Consider the following 25,328-nt stretch of genomic DNA (forward strand, 5'->3'; position numbering starts at 1 on the left):
GATGCTCGTTTTGCTCTGCGAATTCATGGAGAGCTAACCCTAACCCTAAGTGGAATTTTCCCCAATGGGGTTTTCCCATGTATTTTGCCAAGAAAGAAACATTAGGCCGGCTCAAAAGGCATGCTCCCTCGTAACCATAGCGATGGGCTCCGAAGCCAATGGCGATGCTCATTTTGCTCTGCAAATTCATGGAGAGCTAACCCTAACCCTAAGTGGAATTTTACCCAATGTGATTTTCCCATGTATTTTGCCAAGAAAGAAACATCAGCCCGGCTCCAAAGCCATGCCCCCTCCTAACCATAGCGAAGGTCTCCGAAGCCAATGGCGATGCTCGTTTTGCTCTCCGAATTCATGGAGAGCTAACCCTAAACCTAACCCTAAGTGGCATTTTCCCCATTGGGATTTTGCCATCTATTTTGCCAGGAAATGAACATCAGGGCGGCTCAAAAGGAATGCCGCCTACTAACCATAGCGAAGGTCTCCGAAGCCAATGGCGATGCTCGTTTTGCTCTGCAAATTCATGGAGAACTAACCCTAACCCTAAGTTCAATTTTCCCCAAAGGGATTTTCCCATGTATTTTCCCAGGAAAGAAACATCAGCCCGGCTCAAAAGCCATGCCCCCTCCCAACCATAGCAAATGGCTCCGAAGCAAATGGCGATGCTCGTTTTTCTCTCCGAATTCATGGAGAGCTAACCCTAACCCTAAGTGGAATTTTCCCCAATGGGATTTTCCCATGTATTTTGCCAGGAAACAAACATCAGGCCGGCTCAAAAGACGTGCCCCCTCCTAACCATAGCGATGGGCTCCGAAGCCAATGGCGATGCTCGTTTTGCTCTGTGAATTCATGGAGAGCTAACCCTAACCCTCAGTGGAATTTTACCCAATGGGATTTTCCCATGTATTTTGCCAGGAAAGAAACATCAGCCAGGCTCAAAAGGCGTGCCCCCTCCTAACCATAGCGATGGGCTCCGAATCAAATGGCGATGCTCATTTTGCTCTCCGAATTCATGGAGAGCTAACCCTAACCCTAAGTGGAATTTCCCCCAAAGGGGTTTTCCCATGTATTTTGCCAGGAAGGGAACATCAGGCCGGCTCAAAAGCCATGCCCCCTCCAAACCATAGCGATGGGCTCCGAATCAAATGGCGATGCTCGTTTTGCTCTGCGAATTCATGGAGAGCTAACCCCAACCCTAAGTGGAATTTCCCCCAATGGGGTTTTCCCATGTATTTAGCCAGCAAAGAAACATCAGCCCGGCTCAAAAGGCGTGCCCCCTCCTAACCATAGCGATGGGCTCCGAAGCCAATGGCGATGCTCATTTTGCTCTGTAAATTCATGGACAGCTAACCCCAACCCTAAGTGGAATTTCCCCCAATGGGGTTTTCCCATGTATTTTGCCAGGAAAGAAACATCAGGCCGGCTCAAAAGGCGTGCCCCCTCCTAACCATAGCGATGGGCTCCGAAGACAATGCCGATGCTCATTTTGCTCTCCGAATTCATGGAGAGCTAACCCTAACCCTAAGTGGAATTTCCCCCAATGGGGTTTTCCCATGTATTTTGCCAGGAACGAAACATCAGGCCGGCTCAAAATGCGTGCCCCCTCCTAACCATAGCGATGGGCTCCGCAGCCAATGGCGATGCTCATTTTGCTCTCCGAATTCATGGAGAGCTAACCCTAACCCTAAGTGGAATTTCCCCCAATGGGGTTTTCCCATGTATTTTGCCAGGAAAGAAACATCAGGCCGGCTCAAAAGGCATGCCCCCTCCTAACCATAGCGATGGGCTCCGACGCCAATGGCGATGCTCGTTTTGCTCTGCGAATTCATGGAGAGCTAACCCTAACCCTAAGTGGAATTTTACCCAATGGGATTTTCCCATGTATTTTGCCAGGAAAGGAACATCAGCCCGGCTCAAAAGGAATGCCCCCTCCTAACCATAGCGATGGGCTCTGAAGCCAATGGCGATGCTCGTTTTGCTCTCCGAATTCATGGAGAGCTAACCCTAACCCTAAGTTCAATTTTCCCCAATGGGATTTTCCCATGTATTTTGCCAGGAAAGGAACATCAGGCCGGCTCAAAAGGCATGCCCCCTCCTAACCATAGCGATGGGCTCCGAATCAAATGGCGATGCTCGTTTTGCTCTGCGAATTCATGGAGAGCTAACCCTAACCCTAAGTGGAATTTTCCCCAATGGGGTTTTCCCATGTATTTTGCCACGACATGAACAGCAGGCCGGTTCAAAAGGAATGCCCCCTCCAAACCATAGCGATGGGCTCCGAAGCCAATGGCGATTCTCGTTTTGCTCTGCGAATTCATGGAGAGCTAACCGTAACCCTAAGTGGAATTTTACCCAATGGGATTTTCCCATGTATTTTGCCAGGAAAGGAACATCAGGCCGGCTCAAAAGGCGTGCCCCCTCCTAACCATAGCGATGGGCTCTGAAGCCAATGGCGGTGCTCATTTTGCTCTGCAAATTCATGGAGAGCTAACCCTAACCCTAAGTGGAATTTTACCCAATGGGATTTTCTAATGTATTTTGCCAGGAAAGGAACATCAGCCCGGCTCAAAAGGAGTGCCCCCTCCTAACCATACCGAAGGTCTCCAAAGCCAATGGCGATGCTCGTTTTGCTCTCCGAATTCATGGAGAGCTAACCCTAACCCTAAGTGGAATTTTCCCCATTGGGATTTTGCCATCTATTTTGCCAGGAAATGAACATCAGGGCGGCTCAAAAGGAATGCCCCCTCCTAACCATAGCGAAGGTCATCGAAGCCAATGGCGATTCTCGTTTTGCTCTGCAAATTCATGGAGAGCTAACCCTAACCCTAAGTGGAATTTTACCCAATGGGATTTTCCCATGTATTTTGCCAGGAAAGGAACATCAGGCCGGCTCAAAAGGCGTGCCCCCTCCTAACCATAGCGAAGGTCTCCGAAGCCAATGGCGATGCTCGTTTTGCTCTCCGAATTCATGGAGAGCTAACCCTAACCCTAAGTGGAATTTTCCCCATTGGGATTTTGCCATCTATTTTGCCAGGAAATGAACATCAGGGCGGCTCAAAAGGAATGCCGCCTCCTAACCATAGCGAAGGTCATCGAAGCCAATGGCGATTCTCGTTTTGCTCTGCAAATTCATGGAGAGCTAACCCTAACCCTAAGTTCAATTTTCCCGAAAGGGATTTTCCCATGTATTTTCCCAGGAAAGAAACATCAGCCCGGCTCAAAAGCCATGCCCCCTCCTAACCATAGCGAATGGCTCCGAAGCAAATGGCGATGCTCGTTTTTCTCTCCGAATTCATGGAGAGCTAACCCTAACCCTAAGTGGAATTTTCCCCAATGGGATTTTCCCATGTATTTTGCCAGGAAAGGAACATCAGGCCGGCTCAAAAGGCATGCTCCCTCCTATCCATAGCGAAGGGCTCCGAAGCCAATGGCGATGCTCATTTTGCTCTGCAAAATTCATGGAGAGCTAACCATAACCCAAAGTGGAAATTTCCCCAATGGGATTTTCCCATGTATTTTGACAGGAAAGAAACATCAGGCCGGCTCAAAAGGCATGCCCCCTCCTAACCATAGCGATGGGCTCCGACGCCAATGGCGATGCTCGTTTTGCTCTGCGAATTCATGGAGAGCTAACCCTAACCCTAAGTGGAATTTTACCCAATGGGATTTTCCCATGTATTTTGCCAGGAAAGGAACATCAGCCCGGCTCAAAAGGAATGCCCCCTCCTAACCATAGCGAAGGGCTCCGAAGCCAATGGCGATGCTCGTTTTGCTCTGCGAATTCATGGAGAGCTAACCCTAACCCTAAGTGGAATTTCCCCCAATGGGGTTTTCCCATGTATTTTGCCAGGAAAGAAACATCAGGCCGGCTCAAAAGGCGTGCCCCCTCCTAACCATAGCAATGGGCTCCGAATCAAATGGCGATGCTCATTTTGCTCTCCGAATTCATGGAGAGCTAACCCTAACCCTAAGTGGAATTTCCCCCAATGGGGTTTTCCCATGTATTTTGCCAGGAAGGGAACATCAGGCCGGCTCAAAAGCCATGCCCCCTCCAAACCATAGCGATGGGCTCCGAATCAAATGGCGATGCTCGTTTTGCTCTGCGAATTCATGGAGAGCTAACCCAAACCCTAAGTGGAATTTTCCCCAATGGGATTTTCCCATGTATTTTGCCAGGAAGGGAACATCAGGCCGGCTCAAAAGCCATGCCCCCTCCAAACCATAGCGATGGGCTCCGAATCAAATGGCGATGCTCGTTTTGCTCTGCGAATTCATGGAGAGCTAACCCAAACCCTAAGTGGAATTTTCCCCAATGGGATTTTCCCATGTATTTTGCCAGGAAAGAAACATCAGGCCGGCTCAACAGGCGTGCCCCCTCCTAACCATAGCGATGGGCTCCGAAGCCAATGGCGATGCTCATTTTGCTCTCCGAATTCATGGAGAGCTAACCCTAATCCTAAGTGGAATTTCCCCCAATGGGGTTTTCCCATGTATTTTGCCAGGAAAGAAACATCAGCCAGGCTCAAAAGGCGTGCACCCTCCTAACCAAAGCGATGGGCTCCGAAGCCAATGGCGATGCTCATTTTGCTCTCCGAATTCATGGACAGCTAACCCTAACCCTAAGTGGAATTTCCCCCAATGGGGTTTTCCCATGTATTTTGCCAGGAACGAAACATCAGGCCGGCTCAAAAGGCGTGCCCCCTCCTAACTATAGCGATGGGCTCCGCAGCCAATGGCGATGCTCATTTTGCTCTCCGAATTCATGGAGAGCTAACCCTAACCCTAAGTGGAATTTCCCCCAATGGGGTTTTCCCATGTATTTTGCCAGGAAAGAAACATCAGCCAGGCTCAAAAGGCGTGCACCCTCCTAACCAAAGCGATGGGCTCCGAAGCCAATGGCGATGCTCGTTTTGCTCTCCGAATTCATGGAGAGCTAACCCTAACCCTAAGTGGAAATTTCCCCAATGGGATTTTCCCATGTATTTTGCCAGGAAAGGAACATCAGGCCGGCTCAAAAGGCATGCTCCCTCGTAACCATAGCGAAGGGCTACGAAGCCAATGGCGATGCTTGTTTTGCTCTCCGAATTCATGGAGAGCTAACCCTAACCCTAAGTGGAATTTTCCCCATTGGGATTTTGCCATCTATTTTGCCAGGAAATGAACATCAGGGCGGCTCAAAAGGAATGCCGCCTCCTAACCATAGCGAAGGTCATCGAAGCCAATGGCGATTCTCGTTTTGCTCTGCAAATTCATGGAGAGCTAACCCTAACCCTAAGTTCAATTTTCCCGAAAGGGATTTTCCCATGTATTTTCCCAGGAAAGAAACATCAGCCCGGCTCAAAAGCCATGCCCCCTCCTAACCATAGCGAATGGCTCCGAAGCAAATGGCGATGCTCGTTTTTCTCTCCGAATTCATGGAGAGCTAACCCTAACCCTAAGTGGAATTTTCCCCAATGGGATTTTCCCATGTATTTTGCCAGGAAAGAAACATCAGGCCGGCTCAAACGGCGTGCCCCCTCCTAACCATAGCGAATGGCTCCGAAGCAAATGGCGATGCTCGTTTTTCTCTCCGAATTCATGGAGAGCTAACCCTAACCCTAAGTGGAATTTTCCCCAATGGGATTTTCCCATGTATTTTGCCAGGAAAGGAACATCAGGCCGGCTCAAAAGGCATGCTCCCTCCTATCCATAGCGAAGGGCTCCGAAGCCAATGGCGATGCTCATTTTGCTCTGCAAAATTCATGGAGAGCTAACCATAACCCAAAGTGGAAATTTCCCCAATGGGATTTTCCCATGTATTTTGACAGGAAAGAAACATCAGGCCGGCTCAAAAGGCATGCCCCCTCCTAACCATAGCGATGGGCTCCGACGCCAATGGCGATGCTCGTTTTGCTCTGCGAATTCATGGAGAGCTAACCCTAACCCTAAGTGGAATTTTACCCAATGGGATTTTCCCATGTATTTTGCCAGGAAAGGAACATCAGCCCGGCTCAAAAGGAATGCCCCCTCCTAACCATAGCGATGGGCTCCGAAGCCAATGGTGATGCTCGTTTTGCTCTCCGAATTCATGGAGAGCTAACCCTAACCCTAAGTGGAATTTCCCCCAATGGGGTTTTCCCATGTATTTTGCCAGGAAAGAAACATCAGGCCGGCTCAAAAGGCGTGCCCCCTCCTAACCATAGCAATGGGCTCCGAAGCCAATGGCGATGCTTGTTTTGCTCTCCGAATTCATGGAGAGCTAACCCTAACCCTAAGTTCAATTTTCCCCAATGGGATTTTTCCATGTATTTTGCCAGGAAAGGAACATCAGGCCGGCTCAAAAGCCATGCCCCCTCCTAACCATAGCGGTGGGCTCCGAAGCCAGTGGCGATGCTCGTTTTGCTCTGTGAATTCATGGAGAGCTAACCCTAACCCTAAGTGGAATTTTCCCCAATGGGGTTTTCCCATGTATTTTGCCAGGAAAGAAACATCAGGCCGGCTCAAAAGGCGTGCCCCCTCCTAACCATAGCGAGAGGCTCCGAAGCCAATTGCGATGCTCGTTTTGCTCTGCGAATTCATGGAGAGCTAACCCTAACCCTAAGTGGAATTTTCCCCAATGGGATTTTCCCATGTATTTTGCCAGGAAAGGAACATTAGGCCGGCTCAAAAGGCATGCTCCCTCGTAACCATAGCGATGGGCTCCGAAGCCAATGGCGATGCTCATTTTGCTCTGCAAATTCATGGAGAGATAACCCTAACACTAAGTGGAATTTTACCCAATGGGATTTTCCCATGTATTTTGCCAGGAAAGGAACATCAGTCCGGCTCAAAAGTCATGCCCCCTCCTAACCATAGCGATGGGCTCCGAAGCCATTGGCGATGCTCGTTTTGCTCTCCGAATTCATGGAGAGCTAACCCTAACCCTACGTGGAATTTTCCCCAATGGGGTTTTCCCATGTATTTTGCCAGGAAAGGAACATTAGGCCGGCTCAAAAGGCATGCTCCCTCGTAACCATAGCGATGGGCTCCGAAGCCAATGGCGATGCTCATTTTGCTCTGCAAATTCATGGAGAGATAACCCTAACACTAAGTGGAATTTTACCCAATGGGATTTTCCCATGTATTTTGCCAGGAAAGGAACATCAGTCCGGCTCAAAAGTCATGCCCCCTCCTAACCATAGCGAAGGTCTCCGAAGCCAATGGCGATGCTCGTTTTGCTCCCCGAATTCATGGAGAGCTAACCCTAACCCTAAGTGGAATTTTACCCAATGGGATTTTCCCATGTATTTTGCCAGGAAAGGAACATCAGGCCGGCTCAAAAGGCATGCTCCCTCCTAACCATAGCGAAGGGCTCCGAAGCCAATGGCGATGCTCATTTTGCTCTGCAAAATTCATGGAGAGCTAACCATAACCCAAAGTGGAAATTTCCCCAATGGGATTTTCCCATGTATTTTGCCAGGAAAGAAACATCAGGCCGGATCAAAAGCTGTGTCCCTTCCTAACCACAGCGAAGGTCTCCGAAGCCAATAGCGATGCTCGTTTTGCTCTCCGAATTCATGGAGAGCTAACCCTAACCCTAAGTGGAATTTTCCCCAATGGGGTTTTCCCATGTATTTTGCCAGGAAAGAAACATCAGGCCGGCTCAAAATGAATGCCCCCTCCTAACCATAGCGAAGGTCATCGAAGCCAATGGCGATTCTCGTTTTGCTCTGCAAATTCATGGAGAGCTAACCCTAACCCTAAGTGGAATTTTACCCAATGGGATTTTCCCATGTATTTTGCCAGGAAAGGAACATCAGGCCGGCTCAAAAGGCGTGCCCCCTCCTAACCATAGCGAAGGTCTCCGAAGCCAATGGCGATGCTCGTTTTGCTCTCCGAATTCATGGAGAGCTAACCCTAACCCTAAGTGGAATTTTCCCCATTGGGATTTTGCCATCTATTTTGCCAGGAAATGAACATCAGGGCGGCTCAAAAGGAATGCCGCCTCCTAACCATAGCGAAGGTCATCGAAGCCAATGGCGATTCTCGTTTTGCTCTGCAAATTCATGGAGAGCTAACCCTAACCCTAAGTTCAATTTTCCCGAAAGGGATTTTCCCATGTATTTTCCCAGGAAAGAAACATCAGCCCGGCTCAAAAGCCATGCCCCCTCCTAACCATAGCGAATGGCTCCGAAGCAAATGGCGATGCTCGTTTTTCTCTCCGAATTCATGGAGAGCTAACCCTAACCCTAAGTGGAATTTTCCCCAATGGGATTTTCCCATGTATTTTGCCAGGAAAGGAACATCAGGCCGGCTCAAAAGGCATGCTCCCTCCTATCCATAGCGAAGGGCTCCGAAGCCAATGGCGATGCTCATTTTGCTCTGCAAAATTCATGGAGAGCTAACCATAACCCAAAGTGGAAATTTCCCCAATGGGATTTTCCCATGTATTTTGACAGGAAAGAAACATCAGGCCGGCTCAAAAGGCATGCCCCCTCCTAACCATAGCGATGGGCTCCGACGCCAATGGCGATGCTCGTTTTGCTCTGCGAATTCATGGAGAGCTAACCCTAACCCTAAGTGGAATTTTACCCAATGGGATTTTCCCATGTATTTTGCCAGGAAAGGAACATCAGCCCGGCTCAAAAGGAATGCCCCCTCCTAACCATAGCGAAGGGCTCCGAAGCCAATGGCGATGCTCGTTTTGCTCTGCGAATTCATGGAGAGCTAACCCTAACCCTAAGTGGAATTTCCCCCAATGGGGTTTTCCCATGTATTTTGCCAGGAAAGAAACATCAGGCCGGCTCAAAAGGCGTGCCCCCTCCTAACCATAGCAATGGGCTCCGAATCAAATGGCGATGCTCATTTTGCTCTCCGAATTCATGGAGAGCTAACCCTAACCCTAAGTGGAATTTCCCCCAATGGGGTTTTCCCATGTATTTTGCCAGGAAGGGAACATCAGGCCGGCTCAAAAGCCATGCCCCCTCCAAACCATAGCGATGGGCTCCGAATCAAATGGCGATGCTCGTTTTGCTCTGCGAATTCATGGAGAGCTAACCCAAACCCTAAGTGGAATTTTCCCCAATGGGATTTTCCCATGTATTTTGCCAGGAAGGGAACATCAGGCCGGCTCAAAAGCCATGCCCCCTCCAAACCATAGCGATGGGCTCCGAATCAAATGGCGATGCTCGTTTTGCTCTGCGAATTCATGGAGAGCTAACCCAAACCCTAAGTGGAATTTTCCCCAATGGGATTTTCCCATGTATTTTGCCAGGAAAGAAACATCAGGCCGGCTCAACAGGCGTGCCCCCTCCTAACCATAGCGATGGGCTCCGAAGCCAATGGCGATGCTCATTTTGCTCTCCGAATTCATGGAGAGCTAACCCTAATCCTAAGTGGAATTTCCCCCAATGGGGTTTTCCCATGTATTTTGCCAGGAAAGAAACATCAGCCAGGCTCAAAAGGCGTGCACCCTCCTAACCAAAGCGATGGGCTCCGAAGCCAATGGCGATGCTCATTTTGCTCTCCGAATTCATGGAGGGCTAACCCTAACCCTAAGTGGAATTTCCCCCAATGGGGTTTTCCCATGTATTTTGCCAGGAACGAAACATCAGGCCGGCTCAAAAGGCGTGCCCCCTCCTAACTATAGCGATGGGCTCCGCAGCCAATGGCGATGCTCATTTTGCTCTCCGAATTCATGGAGAGCTAACCCTAACCCTAAGTGGAATTTCCCCCAATGGGGTTTTCCCATGTATTTTGCCAGGAAAGAAACATCAGCCAGGCTCAAAAGGCGTGCACCCTCCTAACCAAAGCGATGGGCTCCGAAGCCAATGGCGATGCTCGTTTTGCTCTCCGAATTCATGGAGAGCTAACCCTAACCCTAAGTTCAATTTTATTCAATGGGATTTTCCCATGTGTTTTGCCAGGAAAGGAACATCAGGCCGGCTCAAAGGGCGTACCCCCTCCTAACCATAGCGAAGGGCTCCGCAGCCAATGGCGATGCTCATTTTGCTCTCCGAATTCATGGAGAGCTAACCCTAACCCTAAGTGGAAATTTCCCCAATGGGATTTTCCCATGTATTTTGCCAGGAAAGGAACATCAGGCCGGCTCAAAAGGCATGCTCCCTCGTAACCATAGCGAAGGGCTACGAAGCCAATGGCGATGCTTGTTTTGCTCTCCGAATTCATGGAGAGCTAACCCTAACCCTAAGTGGAATTTTCCCCATTGGGATTTTGCCATCTATTTTGCCAGGAAATGAACATCAGGGCGGCTCAAAAGGAATGCCGCCTCCTAACCATAGCGAAGGTCATCGAAGCCAATGGCGATTCTCGTTTTGCTCTGCAAATTCATGGAGAGCTAACCCTAACCCTAAGTTCAATTTTCCCGAAAGGGATTTTCCCATGTATTTTCCCAGGAAAGAAACATCAGCCCGGCTCAAAAGCCATGCCCCCTCCTAACCATAGCGAATGGCTCCGAAGCAAATGGCGATGCTCGTTTTTCTCTCCGAATTCATGGAGAGCTAACCCTAACCCTAAGTGGAATTTTCCCCAATGGGATTTTCCCATGTATTTTGCCAGGAAAGAAACATCAGGCCGGCTCAAACGGCGTGCCCCCTCCTAACCATAGCGAATGGCTCCGAAGCAAATGGCGATGCTCGTTTTTCTCTCCGAATTCATGGAGAGCTAACCCTAACCCTAAGTGGAATTTTCCCCAATGGGATTTTCCCATGTATTTTGCCAGGAAAGGAACATCAGGCCGGCTCAAAAGGCATGCTCCCTCCTATCCATAGCGAAGGGCTCCGAAGCCAATGGCGATGCTCATTTTGCTCTGCAAAATTCATGGAGAGCTAACCATAACCCAAAGTGGAAATTTCCCCAATGGGATTTTCCCATGTATTTTGACAGGAAAGAAACATCAGGCCGGCTCAAAAGGCATGCCCCCTCCTAACCATAGCGATGGGCTCCGACGCCAATGGCGATGCTCGTTTTGCTCTCCGAATTCATGGAGAGCTAACCCTAACCCTAAGTGGAATTTCCCCCAATGGGGTTTTCCCATGTATTTTGCCAGGAAAGAAACATCAGGCCGGCTCAAAAGGCGTGCCCCCTCCTAACCATAGCAATGGGCTCCGAAGCCAATGGCGATGCTTGTTTTGCTCTCCGAATTCATGGAGAGCTAACCCTAACCCTAAGTTCAATTTTCCCCAATGGGATTTTTCCATGTATTTTGCCAGGAAAGGAACATCAGGCCGGCTCAAAAGCCATGCCCCCTCCTAACCATAGCGGTGGGCTCCGAAGCCAGTGGCGATGCTCGTTTTGCTCTGTGAATTCATGGAGAGCTAACCCTAACCCTAAGTGGAATTTTCCCCAATGGGGTTTTCCCATGTATTTTGCCAGGAAAGAAACATCAGCCCGGCTCAAAAGGAATGCCCCCTCCTAACCATAGCGATGGGCTCCGAAGCCAATGGCGATGCTTGTTTTGCTCTCCGAATTCATGGAGAGCTAACCCTAATCCTAAGTGGAATTTTCCCCAATGGGGTTTTCCCATGTATTTTGCCAGGAAAGAAACATCAGGCCGGCTCAAAAGGCGTGCCCCCTCCTAACCATAGCGAGAGGCTCCGAAGCCAATTGCGATGCTCGTTTTGCTCTGCGAATTCATGGAGAGCTAACCCTAACCCTAAGTGGAATTTTCCCCAATGGGATTTTCCCATGTATTTTGCCAGGAAAGGAACATTAGGCCGGCTCAAAAGGCATGCTCCCTCGTAACCATAGCGATGGGCTCCGAAGCCAATGGCGATGCTCATTTTGCTCTGCAAATTCATGGAGAGATAACCCTAACACTAAGTGGAATTTTACCCAATGGGATTTTCCCATGTATTTTGCCAGGAAAGGAACATCAGTCCGGCTCAAAAGTCATGCCCCCTCCTAACCATAGCGATGGGCTCCGAAGCCATTGGCGATGCTCGTTTTGCTCTCCGAATTCATGGAGAGCTAACCCTAACCCTACGTGGAATTTTCCCCAATGGGGTTTTCCCATGTATTTTGCCAGGAAAGGAACATTAGGCCGGCTCAAAAGGCATGCTCCCTCGTAACCATAGCGATGGGCTCCGAAGCCAATGGCGATGCTCATTTTGCTCTGCAAATTCATGGAGAGCTAACCCTAACCCTAAGTGGAATTTTACCCAATGGGATTTTCCCATGTATTTTGCCAGGAAAGGAACATCAGGCCGGCTCAAAAGGCATGCTCCCTCCTAACCATAGCGAAGGGCTCCGAAGCCAATGGCGATGCTCATTTTGCTCTGCAAAATTCATGGAGAGCTAACCATAACCCAAAGTGGAAATTTCCCCAATGGGATTTTCCCATGTATTTTGCCAGGAAAGAAACATCAGGCCGGATCAAAAGCTGTGTCCCTTCCTAACCACAGCGAAGGTCTCCGAAGCCAATAGCGATGCTCGTTTTGCTCTCCGAATTCATGGAGAGCTAACCCTAACCCTAAGTGGAATTTTCCCCAATGGGGTTTTCCCATGTATTTTGCCAGGAAAGAAACATCAGGCCGGCTCAAAAGGCATGCCCCCTCCTAACCATAGCGAATGGCTCCGAAGCAAATGGCGATGCTCGTTTTTCTCTCCGAATTCATGGAGAGCTAACCCTAACCCTCAATGGGATTTTCCCATGTATTTTGCCAGGAAAGAAACATCAGCCCGGCTCAAAATGAATGCCCCCTCCTAACCATAGCAATGGGCTCCGAAGCCAATGGCGATGCTCGTTTTGCTCTGAAAATTCATGGAGAGCTAACCCTAACCCTAAGTGGAATTTCCCCCAATGGGGTTTTCCCATGTATTTTGCCAGGAAAGGAACATCAGGCCGGCTCAAAAGGAATGCCCCCTCCTAACCATAGCGATGGGCTCCGAAGCCAATGGCGATGCTCGTTTTGCTCTCCGAATTCATGGAGAGCTAACCCTAACCCTACGTGGAATTTTCCCCAATGGGGTTTTCCCATGTATTTTGCCAGGAAAGGAACATTAGGCCGGCTCAAAAGGCATGCTCCCTCGTAACCATAGCGATGGGCTCCGAAGCCAATGGCGATGCTCATTTTGCTCTGCAAATTCATGGAGAGCTAACCCTAACCCTAAGTGGAATTTTACCCAATGGGATTTTCCCATGTATTTTGCCAGGAAAGAAACATCAGCCCGGCTCAAAATGAATGCCCCCTCCAAACCATAGCCATGGACTCCGAAGCCAATGGCGATGCTCGTTTTGCTCTGAAAATTCATGGACAGCTAACCCTAACCCTAAGTGGAATTTCCCCCAATGGGGTTTTCCCATGTATTTTGCCAGGAAAGAAACATCAGGCCGGCTCAAAAGGAATGCTCCCTCCTAACCATAGCGAAGGGCTCCGAAGCCAATGGCGATGCTCATTTTGCTCTGCAAAATTCATGGAGAGCTAACCATAACCCAAAGTGGAAATTTCCCCAATGGGATTTTCCCATGTATTTTGCCAGGAAAGAAACATCAGCCCGGCTCAAAATGAATGCCCCCTCCAAACCATAGCCATGGGCTCCGAAGCCAATGGCGATGCTCATTTTGCTCTGAAAATTCATGGACAGCTAACCCTAACCCTAAGTGGAATTTCCCCCAATGGGGTTTTCCCATGTATTTTGCCAGGAAAGAAACATCAGGCCGGCTCAACAGGCGTGCCCCCTCCTAACCATAGCGATGGGCTCCGAAACCAATGGCGATGCTCATTTTGCTCTCCGAATTCATGGAGAGCTAACCCTAATCCTAAGTGGAATTTCCCCCAATGGGGTTTTCCCATGTATTTTGCCAGGAACGAAACATCAGGCCGGCTCAAAAGGCGTGCCCCCTCCTAACCATAGCGAATGGCTCCGAAGCAAATGGCGATGCTCGTTTTTCTCTCCGAATTCATGGAGAGCTAACCCTAACCCTAAGTGGAATTTTCCCCAATGGGATTTTGCCAGGAAAGAAACATCAGGCCGGCTCAAACGGCGTGCCCCCTCCTAACCATAGCGAAGGGCTCCGAAGCCAATGGCGATGCTCGTTTTGCTCTGCGAATTCATGGAGAGCTAACCCTAACCCTAAGTGGAATTTCCCCCAATGGGGTTTTCCCATGTATTTTGCCAGGAAGGGAACATCAGGCCGGCTCAAAAGCCATGCCCCCTCCAAACCATAGCGATGGGCTCCGAAGCCAATGGTGATGCTCGTTTTGCTCTCCGAATTCATGGAGAGCTAACCCTAACCCTAAGTGGAATTTTCCCCAATGGGATTTTCCCATGTATTTTGCCTGGAAAGAAACATCAGCCCGGCTCAAAATGAATGCCCCCTCCAAACCATAGCCATGGACTCCGAAGCCAATGGCGATGCTCATTTTGCTCTGAAAATTCATGGACAGCTAACCCTAACCCTAAGTGGAATTTCCCCCAATGGGGTTTTCCCATGTATTTTGCCAGGAAAGAAACATCAGGCCGGCTCAACAGGCGTGCCCCCTCCTAACCATAGCGATGGGCTCCGGAGCCAATGGCGATGCTCATTTTGCTCTCCGAATTCATGGAGAGCTAACCCTAATCCTAAGTGGAATTTCCCCCAATGGGATTTTCCCATGTATTTTTCCAGGAAAGGAACATCAGGCCGGCTCAAAAGGCATGCTCCCTCCTAACCATAGCGAAGGGCTCCGAAGCCAATGGCGATGCTCATTTTGCTCTGCAAAATTCATGGAGAGCTAACCATAACCCAAAGTGGAAATTTCCCCAATGGGATTTTCCCATGTATTTTGCCAGGAAAGGAACATCAGGCCGGATCAAAAGCTGTGTCCCCTCCTAACCACCGCGAAGGTCTCCGAAGCCAATAGCGATGCTCGTTTTGCTCTCCGAATTCATGGAGAGCTAACCCTAACCCTAAGTGGAATTTCCCCCAATGGGGTTTTCCCATGTATTTTGCCAGGAAAGAAACATCAGGCCGGCTCAAAAGGCATGCTCCCTCGTAACCATAGCGAAGGGCTACGAAGCCAATGGCGATGCTTGTTTTGCTCTCCGAATTCATGGAGAGCTAACCCTAACCCGAAGTGGAATTTTCCCCAATGGGGTTTTCCCATGTATTTTGCCAGGAAAGGAACATTAGGCCGGCTCAAAAGGCATGCTCCCTCGTAACCATAGCGATGGGCTCCGAAGCCAATGGCGATGCTCATTTTGCTCTGCAAATTCATGGAGAACTAACCCTAACCCTAAGTGGAATTTTACCCAATGGGATTTTCCCATGTATTTTGCCAGGAAAGGAACATCAGGCCGGCTCAAAAGGCATGCCCCCTCCTAACCATAGCGATGGGCTCCGAAGCCAATGGCGATGCTCGTTTTGCTCTGCAAAATTCATGGAGAGCTAACCCTAACCCTAACCCTAAGTGGAATTTTACCCAATGGGATTTTCCCATGTATTTTGCCAGGAAAGGAACATCAGGCCGGCTCAAAAGTCATGCCCCCTCCTAACCATAGCGAAGGTCTCCGAAGCCAATGGCGATGCTCGTTTTGCTCTCCGAATTCATGGAGAGCTAACCCTAACCCTAAGTGGAATTTTACCCAATGGGATTTTCCCATGTATTTTGCCAGGAAAGGAACATCAGGCCGGCTCAAAAGGCATGCTCCCTCCTAACCATAGCGAAGGGCTCCGAAGCCAATGGCGATGCTCATTTTGCTCTGCAAAATTCATGGAGAGCTAACCATAACCCAAAGTGGAAATTTCCCCAATGGGATTTTCCCATGTATTTTGCCAGGAAAGGAACATCAGGCCGGCTCAAAAGGCATGCTCCCTCGTAACCATAGCGAAGGGCTACGAAGCCAATGGCGATGCTTGTTTTGCTCTCCGAATTCATGGAGAGCTAACCCTAACCCGAAGTGGAATTTCCCCCAATGTGGTTTTCCCATGTATTTTGCCAGGAAAAAACATGAGCCTGGCTCAAAAAGAATGTCCCCTCCTAACCATAGCGACGGGCTCCGAAGCCAATGGCGATGCTCGTTTTGCTCTCCGAATTCATGGAGAGCTAACCCTAACCCTAAGTTCAATTTTCCTCAATGGGATTTTCCCATGTATTTTGCCAGGAAAGGAACATCAGGCCGGCTCAAAAGGCATGCCCCCTCCTAACCATAGCGATGGGCTCCGAAGCCAATGGCGATGCTCGTTTTGCTCTCCGAATTCATGGAGAGCTAACCCTAACCCTAAGTGGAATTTTACCCAATGGGATTTTCCCATGTATTTTGCCAGGAAAGGAACATTAGGCCGGCTCAAAAGGCATGCTCCCTCGTAACCATAGCGATGGGCTCCGAAGCCAATGGCGATGCTCATTTTGCTCTGCAAATTCATGGAGAGCTAACCCTAACCCTAAGTGGAATTTTACCCAATGGGATTTTCCCATGTATTTTGCCAGGAAAGGAACATCAGGCCGGCTCAAAAGGCATGCTCCCTCGTAACCATAGCGATGGGCTCCGAAGCCAATGGCGATGCTCGTTTTGCTCTGCAAAATTCATGGAGAGCTAACCCTAACCCAAAGTGGAAATTTCCCCAATGGGATTTTCCCATGTATTTTGCCAGGAAAGGAACATCAGGCCGGCTCAAAAGTCATGCCCCCTCCTAACCATAGCGAAGGTCTCCGAAGCCAATGGCGATGCTCGTTTTGCTCTCCGAATTCATGGAGGGATAACCCTAACCCTAAGTGGAATTTTACCCAATGGGATTTTCCCATGTATTTTGCCAGGAAAGGAACATCAGGCCGGCTCAAAAGGCATGCTCCCTCCTAACCATAGCGAAGGGCTCCGAAGCCAATGGCGATGCTCATTTTGCTCTGCAAAATTCATGGAGAGCTAACCATAACCCAAAGTGGAAATTTCCCCAATGGGATTTTCCCATGTATTTTGCCAGGAAAGGAACATCAGGCCGGATCAAAAGCTGTGTCCCCTCCTAACCACAGCGAAGGTCTCCGAAGCCAATGGCGATGCTCGTTTTGCTCTGCGAATTCATGGAGAGCTAACCCTAACCCTAAGTGGAATTTCCCCCAATGGGGTTTTCCCATGTATTTTGCCAGGAAAGAAACATCAGGCCGGCTCAAAAGGCATGCCCCCTCCTAACCATAGCGAAGGTCTCCGAAGCCAATGGCGATGCTCGTTTTGCTCTGCGAATTCATGGAGAGCTAACCCTAACCCTAAGTGGAATTTCCCCCAATGGGATTTTCCCATGTATTTTGCCAGGAAAGGAACATCAGGCCGGATCAAAAGCTGTGTCCCCTCCTAACCACAGCGAAGGTCTCCGAAGCCAATGGCGATGCTCGTTTTGCTCTGCGAATTCATGGAGAGCTAACCCTAACCCTAAGTGGAATTTTCCCCAATGGGGTTTTCCCAAGTATTTTGCCAGGAAAGGAACATCAGGCTGGCTCAAAAGGAATGCCCCCTCCTAACCATAGCGAAGGTCTCCGAAGCCAATGGCGATGCTCGTTTTGCTCTGCGAATTCATGGAGAGCTAACCCTAACCCTAAGTGGAATTTTACCCAATGTGATTTTCCCATGTATTTTACCAGGAAAGAAACATCAGGCCGGCTCAAAAGCCATGCCCCCTCCAAACCATAGCGATGGGCTCCGAATCAAATGGCGATGCTCGTTTTGCTCTGCGAATTCATGGAGAGCTAACCCAAACCCTAAGTGGAATTTTCCCCAATGGGATTTTCCCATGTATTTTGCCAGGAAGGGAACATCAGGCCGGCTCAAAAGCCATGCCCCCTCCAAACCATAGCGATGGGCTCCGAATCAAATGGCGATGCTCGTTTTTCTCTCCGAATTCATGGAGAGCTAACCCTAACCCTCAATGGGATTTTCCCATGTATTTTGCCAGGAAAGAAACATCAGCCCGGCTCAAAATGAATGCCCCCTCCAAACCATAGCCATGGACTCCGAAGCCAATGGCGATGCTCGTTTTGCTCTGAAAATTCATGGACAGCTAACCCTAACCCTAAGTGGAATTTCCCCCAATGGGGTTTTCCCATGTATTTTGCCAGGAAAGAAACATCAGGCCGGCTCAAAAGGCATGCTCCCTCCTAACCATAGCGAAGGGCTCCGAAGCCAATGGCGATGCTCATTTTGCTCTGCAAAATTCATGGAGAGCTAACCATAACCCAAAGTGGAAATTTCCCCAATGGGATTTTCCCATGTATTTTGCCAGGAAAGAAACATCAGCCCGGCTCAAAATGAATGCCCCCTCCAAACCATAGCCATGGGCTCCGAAGCCAATGGCGATGCTCATTTTGCTCTGAAAATTCATGGACAGCTAACCCTAACCCTAAGTGGAATTTCCCCCAATGGGGTTTTCCCATGTATTTTGCCAGGAACGAAACATCAGGCCGGCTCAAAAGGCGTGCCCCCTCCTAACCATAGCGAATGGCTCCGAAGCAAATGGCGATGCTCGTTTTTCTCTCCGAATTCATGGAGAGCTAACCCTAACCCTAAGTGGAATTTTCCCCAATGGGATTTTGCCAGGAAAGAAACATCAGGCCGGCTCAAACGGCGTGTCCCCTCCTAACCATAGCGATTGTCTCCGAAGCCAATGGCGATGCTCGTTTTGCTCTCCGAATTCATGGAGAGCTAACCCTAACCCTAAGTGGAATTTTCCCCAATGGGATTTTCCCATGTATTTTGCCAGGAAAGGAACATCAGGCCGGCTCAAAAGGCATGCTCCGTCCCAACCATAGCGAAGGGCTCCGAAGCCAATGGCGATGCTCATTTTGCTCTGCAAAATTCATGGAGAGCTAACCATAACCCAAAGTGGAAATTTCCCCAATGGGATTTTCCCATGTATTTTGCCAGGAAAGAAACATCAGCCCGGCTCAAAAGCCATGCCCCCTCCAAACCATAGCGATGGGCTCCGAAGCCAATGGCGATGCTCGTTTTGCTCTGCGAATTCATGGAGAGCTAACCCTAACCCTACGTGGAATTTTCCCCAATGGGATTTTCCCATGTATTTTGCCTGGAAAGAAACATCAGCCCGGCTCAAAATGAATGCCCCCTCCAAACCATAGCCATGGACTCCGAAGCCAATGGCGATGCTCATTTTGCTCTGAAAATTAATGGACAGCTAACCCTAACCCTAAGTGGAATTTCCCCCAATGGGGTTTTCCCATGTATTTTGCCAGGAAAGAAACATCAGGCCGGCTCAACAGGCGTGCCCCCTCCTAACCATAGCGATGGGCTCCGGAGCCAATGGCGATGCTCATTTTGCTCTCCGAATTCATGGAGAGCTAACCCTAATCCTAAGTGGAATTTCCCCCAATGGGGTTTTCCCATGTATTTTGCCAGGAAAAAACATGAGCCCGGCTCAAAAAGAATGTCCCCTCCTAACCATAGCGACGGGCTCCGAAGCCAATGGCAATGCTCATTTTGCTCTGCGAATTCATGGAGAGCTAACCCTAACCCTAAGTGGAAATTTCCCCAATGGGATTTTCCCATGTATTTTTCCAGGAAAGGAACATCAGGCCGGCTCAAAAGGCATGCTCCCTCCTAACCATAGCGAAGGGCTCCGAAGCCAATGGCGATGCTCATTTTGCTCTGCAAAATTCATGGAGAGCTAACCATAACCCAAAGTGGAAATTTCCCCAATGGGATTTTCCCATGTATTTTGCCAGGAAAGGAACATCAGGCCGGATCAAAAGGCATGCCCCCTCCTAACCACAGCGAAGGTCTCCGAAGCCAATAGCGATGCTCGTTTTGCTCTCCAAATTCATGGAGAGCTAACCCTAACCCTAAGTGGAATTTCCCCCAATATGGTTTTCCCATGTATTTTGCCAGGAAAGGAACATCAGGCCGGATCAAAAGGCATGCCCCCTCCAAACCATAGCGAATGGCTCCGAAGCAAATGGCGATGCTCGTTTTTCTCTCCGAATTCATGGAGAGCTAACCCTAACCCTAAGTGGAATTTTCCCCAATGGGATTTTGCCAGGAAAGAAACATCAGGCCGGCTCAAACGGCGTGCCCCCTCCTAACCATAGCGAAGGGCTCCGAAGCCAATGGCGATGCTCATTTTGTTCTGCAAAATTCATGGAGAGCTAACCCTAACCCTAAGTGGAAATTTCCCCAATGGGATTTTCCCATGTATTTTGCCAGGAAAGGAACATCAGGCCGGCTCAAAAGGCATGCTCCCTCGTAACCATAGCGAAGGGCTACGAAGCCAATGGCGATGCTTGTTTTGCTCTCCGAATTCATGGAGAGCTAACCCTAACCCGAAGTGGAATTTCCCCCAATGTGGTTTTCCCATGTATTTTGCCAGGAAAAAACATGAGCCTGGCTCAAAAAGAATGTCCCCTCCTAACCATAGCGACGGGCTCCGAAGCCAATGGCGATGCTCGTTTTGCTCTCCGAATTCATGGAGAGCTAACCCTAATCCTAAGTGGAATTTTCCCCAATGGGGTTTTCCCATGTATTTTGCCAGGAAATGAACAGCAGGCCGGCTCAAAAGGAATGCCCCCTCCTAACCATAGCGATGGGCTCCGAAGCCAATGGCGAAGCTTGTTTTGCTCTCCGAATTCATGGAGAGCTAACCCTAACCCTAACTGGAATTTTTCCAAATGGGGTTTTCCCATATATTTTCCAGGAAAGAAACATCAGGCCGGCTCAAACGGTGTGCCCCCTCCTAACCATAGCGAAGGGCTCCGAAGCCAATGGCGATGCTCGTTTTGCTCTGCGAATTCATGGAGAGCTAACCCTAACCCTAAGTGGAAATTCTTCTAATGGGGTTTTCCCATGTATTTTGCCAGGAAAGGAACATCAGCCCGGCACAAAAGCCGTGCCCCCTCCTAACCACAGCGAAGGTCTCCGAAGCCAATGGCGATGCTCGTTTTGCTCTCCGAATTCATGGAGAGCTAACCCTAACCCTAAGTTCAATTTTCCTCAATGGGATTTTCCCATGTATTTTGCCAGGAAAGGAACATCAGGCCGGCTCAAAAGGCGTGCCCCCTCCTAACCATAGCGATGGGCTCCGAAGCCAATGGCGATGCTCGTTTTGCTCTGCGAATTCATGGAGAGCTAACCCTACGTGGAATTTTCCCCAATGGGGTTTTCCCATGTATTTTGCCAGGAAAGGAACATCAGGCCGGCTCAAAAGGCATGCCCCCTCCTAACCAAAGCGAAGGTCTCCGAAGCCAATGGCGATGCTCGTTTTGCTCTGCAAAATTCATGGAGAGCTAACCCTAACCCTAACCCTAAGTGGAATTTTACCCAATGGGATTTTCCCATGTATTTTGCCAGGAAAGGAATATCAGGCCGGCTCAAAAGGCATGCTCCCTCCTAACCATAGCGAAGGGCTCCGAAGCCAATGGCGATGCTCATTTTGCTCTGCAAAATTCATGGAGAGCTAACCATAACCCAAACTGGAAATTTCCCCAATGGGATTTTCCCATGTATTTTGCTAGAAAGAAACATCAGCCCGGCTCAAAATGAATGCCCCCTCCAAACCATAGCCATGGGCTCCGAAGCCAATGGCGATGCTCATTTTGCTCTGAAAATTCATGGACAGCTAACCCTAACCCTAAGTGGAATTTCCCCCAATGGGGTTTTCCCATGTATTTTGCCAGGAAAGAAACATCAGGCCGGCTCAACAGGCGTGCCCCCTCCTAACCATAGCGATGGGCTCCGAAGCCAATGGCGATGTTCATTTTGCTCTCCGAATTCATGGAGAGCTAACCATAATCCTAAGTGGAATTTCCCCCAATGGGGTTTTCCCATGTATTTTGCCAGGAAAGAAACATCAGCCAGGCTCAAAAGGCGTGCACCCTCCTAACCAAAGCGAAGGGCTACGAAGCCAATGGCGATGCTCGTTTTGCTCTCCGAATTCATGGAGAGCTAACCCTAACCCTAAGTGGAAATTTCCCCAATGGGATTTTCCCATGTATTTTGCCAGGAAAGGAACATCAGGCCGGCTCAAAAGACATGCTCCCTCCTAACCATAGCGAAGGGCTCCGAAGCCAATGGCGATGCTCATTTTGCTCTGCAAAATTCATGGAGAGCTAACCATAACCCAAAGTGGAAATTTCCCCAATGGGATTTTCCCATGTATTTTGCCAGGAAAGGAACATCAGGCCGGCTCAAAAGACATGCTCCCTCCTAACCATAGCGAAGGGCTCCGAAGCCAATGGCGATGCTCATTTTGCTCTGCAAAATTCATGGAGAGCTAACCATAACCCAAAGTGGAAATTTCCCCAATGGGATTTTCCCATGTATTTTGCCAGGAAAGAAACATCAGCCAGGCTCAAAAGGCGTGCCCCCTCCTAACCAAAGCGAAGGGCTACGAAGCCAATAGCGATGCTCGTTTTGCTCTCCGAATTCATGGAGAGCTAACCCTAACCCTAACCCTAAGTGGAATTTCCCCCAATGGGGTTTTCCCATTTATTTTGCCAGGAAAGAAACATCAGGCCGGCTCAAACGGTGTGCCCCCTCCTAACCATAGCGAATGGCTCCGAAGCAAATGGCGATGCTCGTTTTTCTCTCCAAATTCATGGAGAGCTAACCCTAACCCTAAGTGGAATTTCCCACAATGGCGTTTTCCCATATATTTTGCCAGGAAAGAAACCTCAGGCCGGCTCAAAAGGCGTGCCCCCTCCTAACCATAGCGATTGTCTCCGAAGCCAATGGCGATGCTCGTTTTGCTCTCCGAATTCATGGAGAGCTAACCATAACCCAAAGTGGAAATTTCCCCAATGGGATTTTCCCATGTATTTTGCCAGGAAAGGAACATCCGGCCGGCTCAAAAGCCATGCCCCCTCCTAACCATAGCGATGGGCTCCGAAGCCAATGGCGATGCTCGTTTTGCTCTGCGAATTCATGGAGAGCTAACCCTAAGTGGAATTTTCCCCAATGGGGTTTTCCCATGTATTTTGCCAGGAAAGGAACATCCGGCCGGCTCAAAAGCCGTGCCCCCTCCAAACCATAGCGATGGGCTCCGAAGCCAATGGCGATGCTCGTTTTGCTCTGCGAATTCATGGAGAGCTAACCCTAACCCTAAGTGGAATTTTCCCCAATGGGGTTTTCCCAAGTATTTTGCCAGGAAAGGAACATCAGGCTGGCTCAAAAGGAATGCCCCCTCCTAACCATAGCGATGGGCTCCGAAGCCAATGGCGATGCTTGTTTTGCTCTGCGAATTCATGGAGAGCTAACCCTAAACCTAAGTGGAATTTTCCCCAATGGGGTTTTCCCATGTATTTTGCCTAGAAAGGAACATCAGCCCGGCTCAAAAGGAATGCCCCCTCCTAACCATAGCGATGGGCTCCGAAGCCAATGGCGATGCTCGTTTTGCTCTCCGAATTCATGGAGAGCTAACCCTAACCCTAAGTGGAATTTCCCCCAAAGGGTTTTCCCATGTATTTTGCCAGGAAAGAAACATCAGCCAGGCTCAAAAGGCGTGCCCCCTCCTAACCATAGCGATGGGCTCCGAATCAAATGGCGATGCTCATTTTGCTCTCCGAATTCATGGAGAGCTAACCCTAACCCTAAGTGGAATTTCCCCCAATGGGGTTTTCCCATGTATTTTGCCAGGAAGGGAACATCAGGCCGGCTGAAAAGCCATGCCCCCTCCAAACCATAGCGATGGGCTCTGAATCAAATGGCGATGCTCATTTTGCTCTGAAAATTCATGGACAGCTAACCCTAACCCTAAGTGGAATTTCCCCCAATGGGGTTTTCCCATGTATTTTGCCAGGAAAGAAACATCAGGCCGGCTCAAAAGGCGTGCCCCCTCCTAACCATAGCGATGGGCTCCGAAGCCAATGGCGATGTTCATTTTGCTCTCGGAATTCATGGAGAGCTAACCCTAATCCTAAGTGGAATTTCCCCCAATGGGGTTTTCCCATGTATTTTGCCAAGAACGAAACATCAGGCCGGCTCAAAAGGCGTGCCCCTTCCTAACCATAGCGATGGGCTCCGCAGCCAATGGCGATGCTCATTTTGCTCTCCGAATTCATGGAGAGCTAACCCTAACCCTAAGTTCAATTTTCCCCAATGGGATTTTCCCATGTATTTTGCCAGGAAAGAAACATCAGGCCGGCTCAAAAGCCATGCCCCCTCCTAACCATAGCGATGGGCTCCGAAGCCAATGGCGATGCTCGTTTTGCTCTGCGAATTCATGGAGAGCTAACCCTAACAATAAGTGGAATTTTCCCCAAAGGGGTTTTCCCATGTATTTTGCCAGGAAATGAACAGCAGGCCGGCTCAAAAGGAATGCCCCCTCCTAACCATATCGATGGGCTCCGAAGCCAATGGCGATGCTCGTTTTGCTCTGCGAATTCATGGAGACCTAACCCTAACCCTAAGTGCAATTTTCCCCAATGGGGTTTTCCCATGTATTTTGCCACGACATGAACAGCAGGCCGGTTCAAAAGGAATGCCCCCTCCTAACCATAGCGATGGGCTCCGAAGCCAATGGCGATGCTCGTTTTGCTCTCCGAATTCATGGAGAGCTAACCCTAACCCTAAGTGGAATTTCCCACAAAGGGTTTTCCCATGTATTTTGCCAGGAAAGAAACATCAGCCAGGCTCAAAAGGCGTGCCCCCTCCTAACCATAGCGATGGGCTCCGAATCAAATGGCGATGCTCATTTTGCTCTCCGAATTCATGGAGAGCTAACCCTAACCCTAAGTGGAATTTCCCCCAATGGGGTTTTCCCATGTATTTTGCCAGGAAAAAAACATCAGGCCGGCTCTACAGGCGTGCCCCCTCCTAACCATAGCGATGGGCTCCGAAGCCAATGGCGATGTTCATTTTGCTCTCCGAATTCATGGAGAGCTAACCATAATCCTAAGTGGAATTTCCCCCAATGGGGTTTTCCCATGTATTTTGCCAAGAACGAAACATCAGGCCGGCTCAAAAGGCGTGCCCCTTCCTAACCATAGCGATGGGCTCCGCAGCCAATGGCGATGCTCATTTTGCTCTCCGAATTCATAGAGAGCTAACCCTAACCCTAAGTTCAATTTTCCCCAATGGGATTTTCCCATGTATTTTGCCAGGAAAGAAACATCAGGCCGGCTCAAAAGCCATGCCCCCTCCTAACCATAGCGATGGGCTCCGAAGCCAATGGCGATGCTCGTTTTGCTCTGCGAATTCATGGAGAGCTAACCCTAACCCTAAGTGGAATTTTACCCAATGGGATTTTCCCATGTATTTTGCCAGTAAAGGAACATCAGCCCGGCTCAAAAGGAATGCCCCCTCCTAACCATAGCGATGGGCTCCGAAGCCTATGGTGATGCTCGTTTTGCTCTCCGAATTCATGGAGAGCTAACCCTAATCCTAAGTGGAATTTCCCCCAATGGGGTTTTCCCATGTATTTTGCCAGGAAAGAAACATCA

This window comes from Natrix helvetica (genome assembly GCF_964273705.1).
Source record: "Natrix helvetica genome assembly, chromosome: 7".
Lineage (NCBI taxonomy): Eukaryota > Metazoa > Chordata > Lepidosauria > Squamata > Natricidae > Natrix > Natrix helvetica.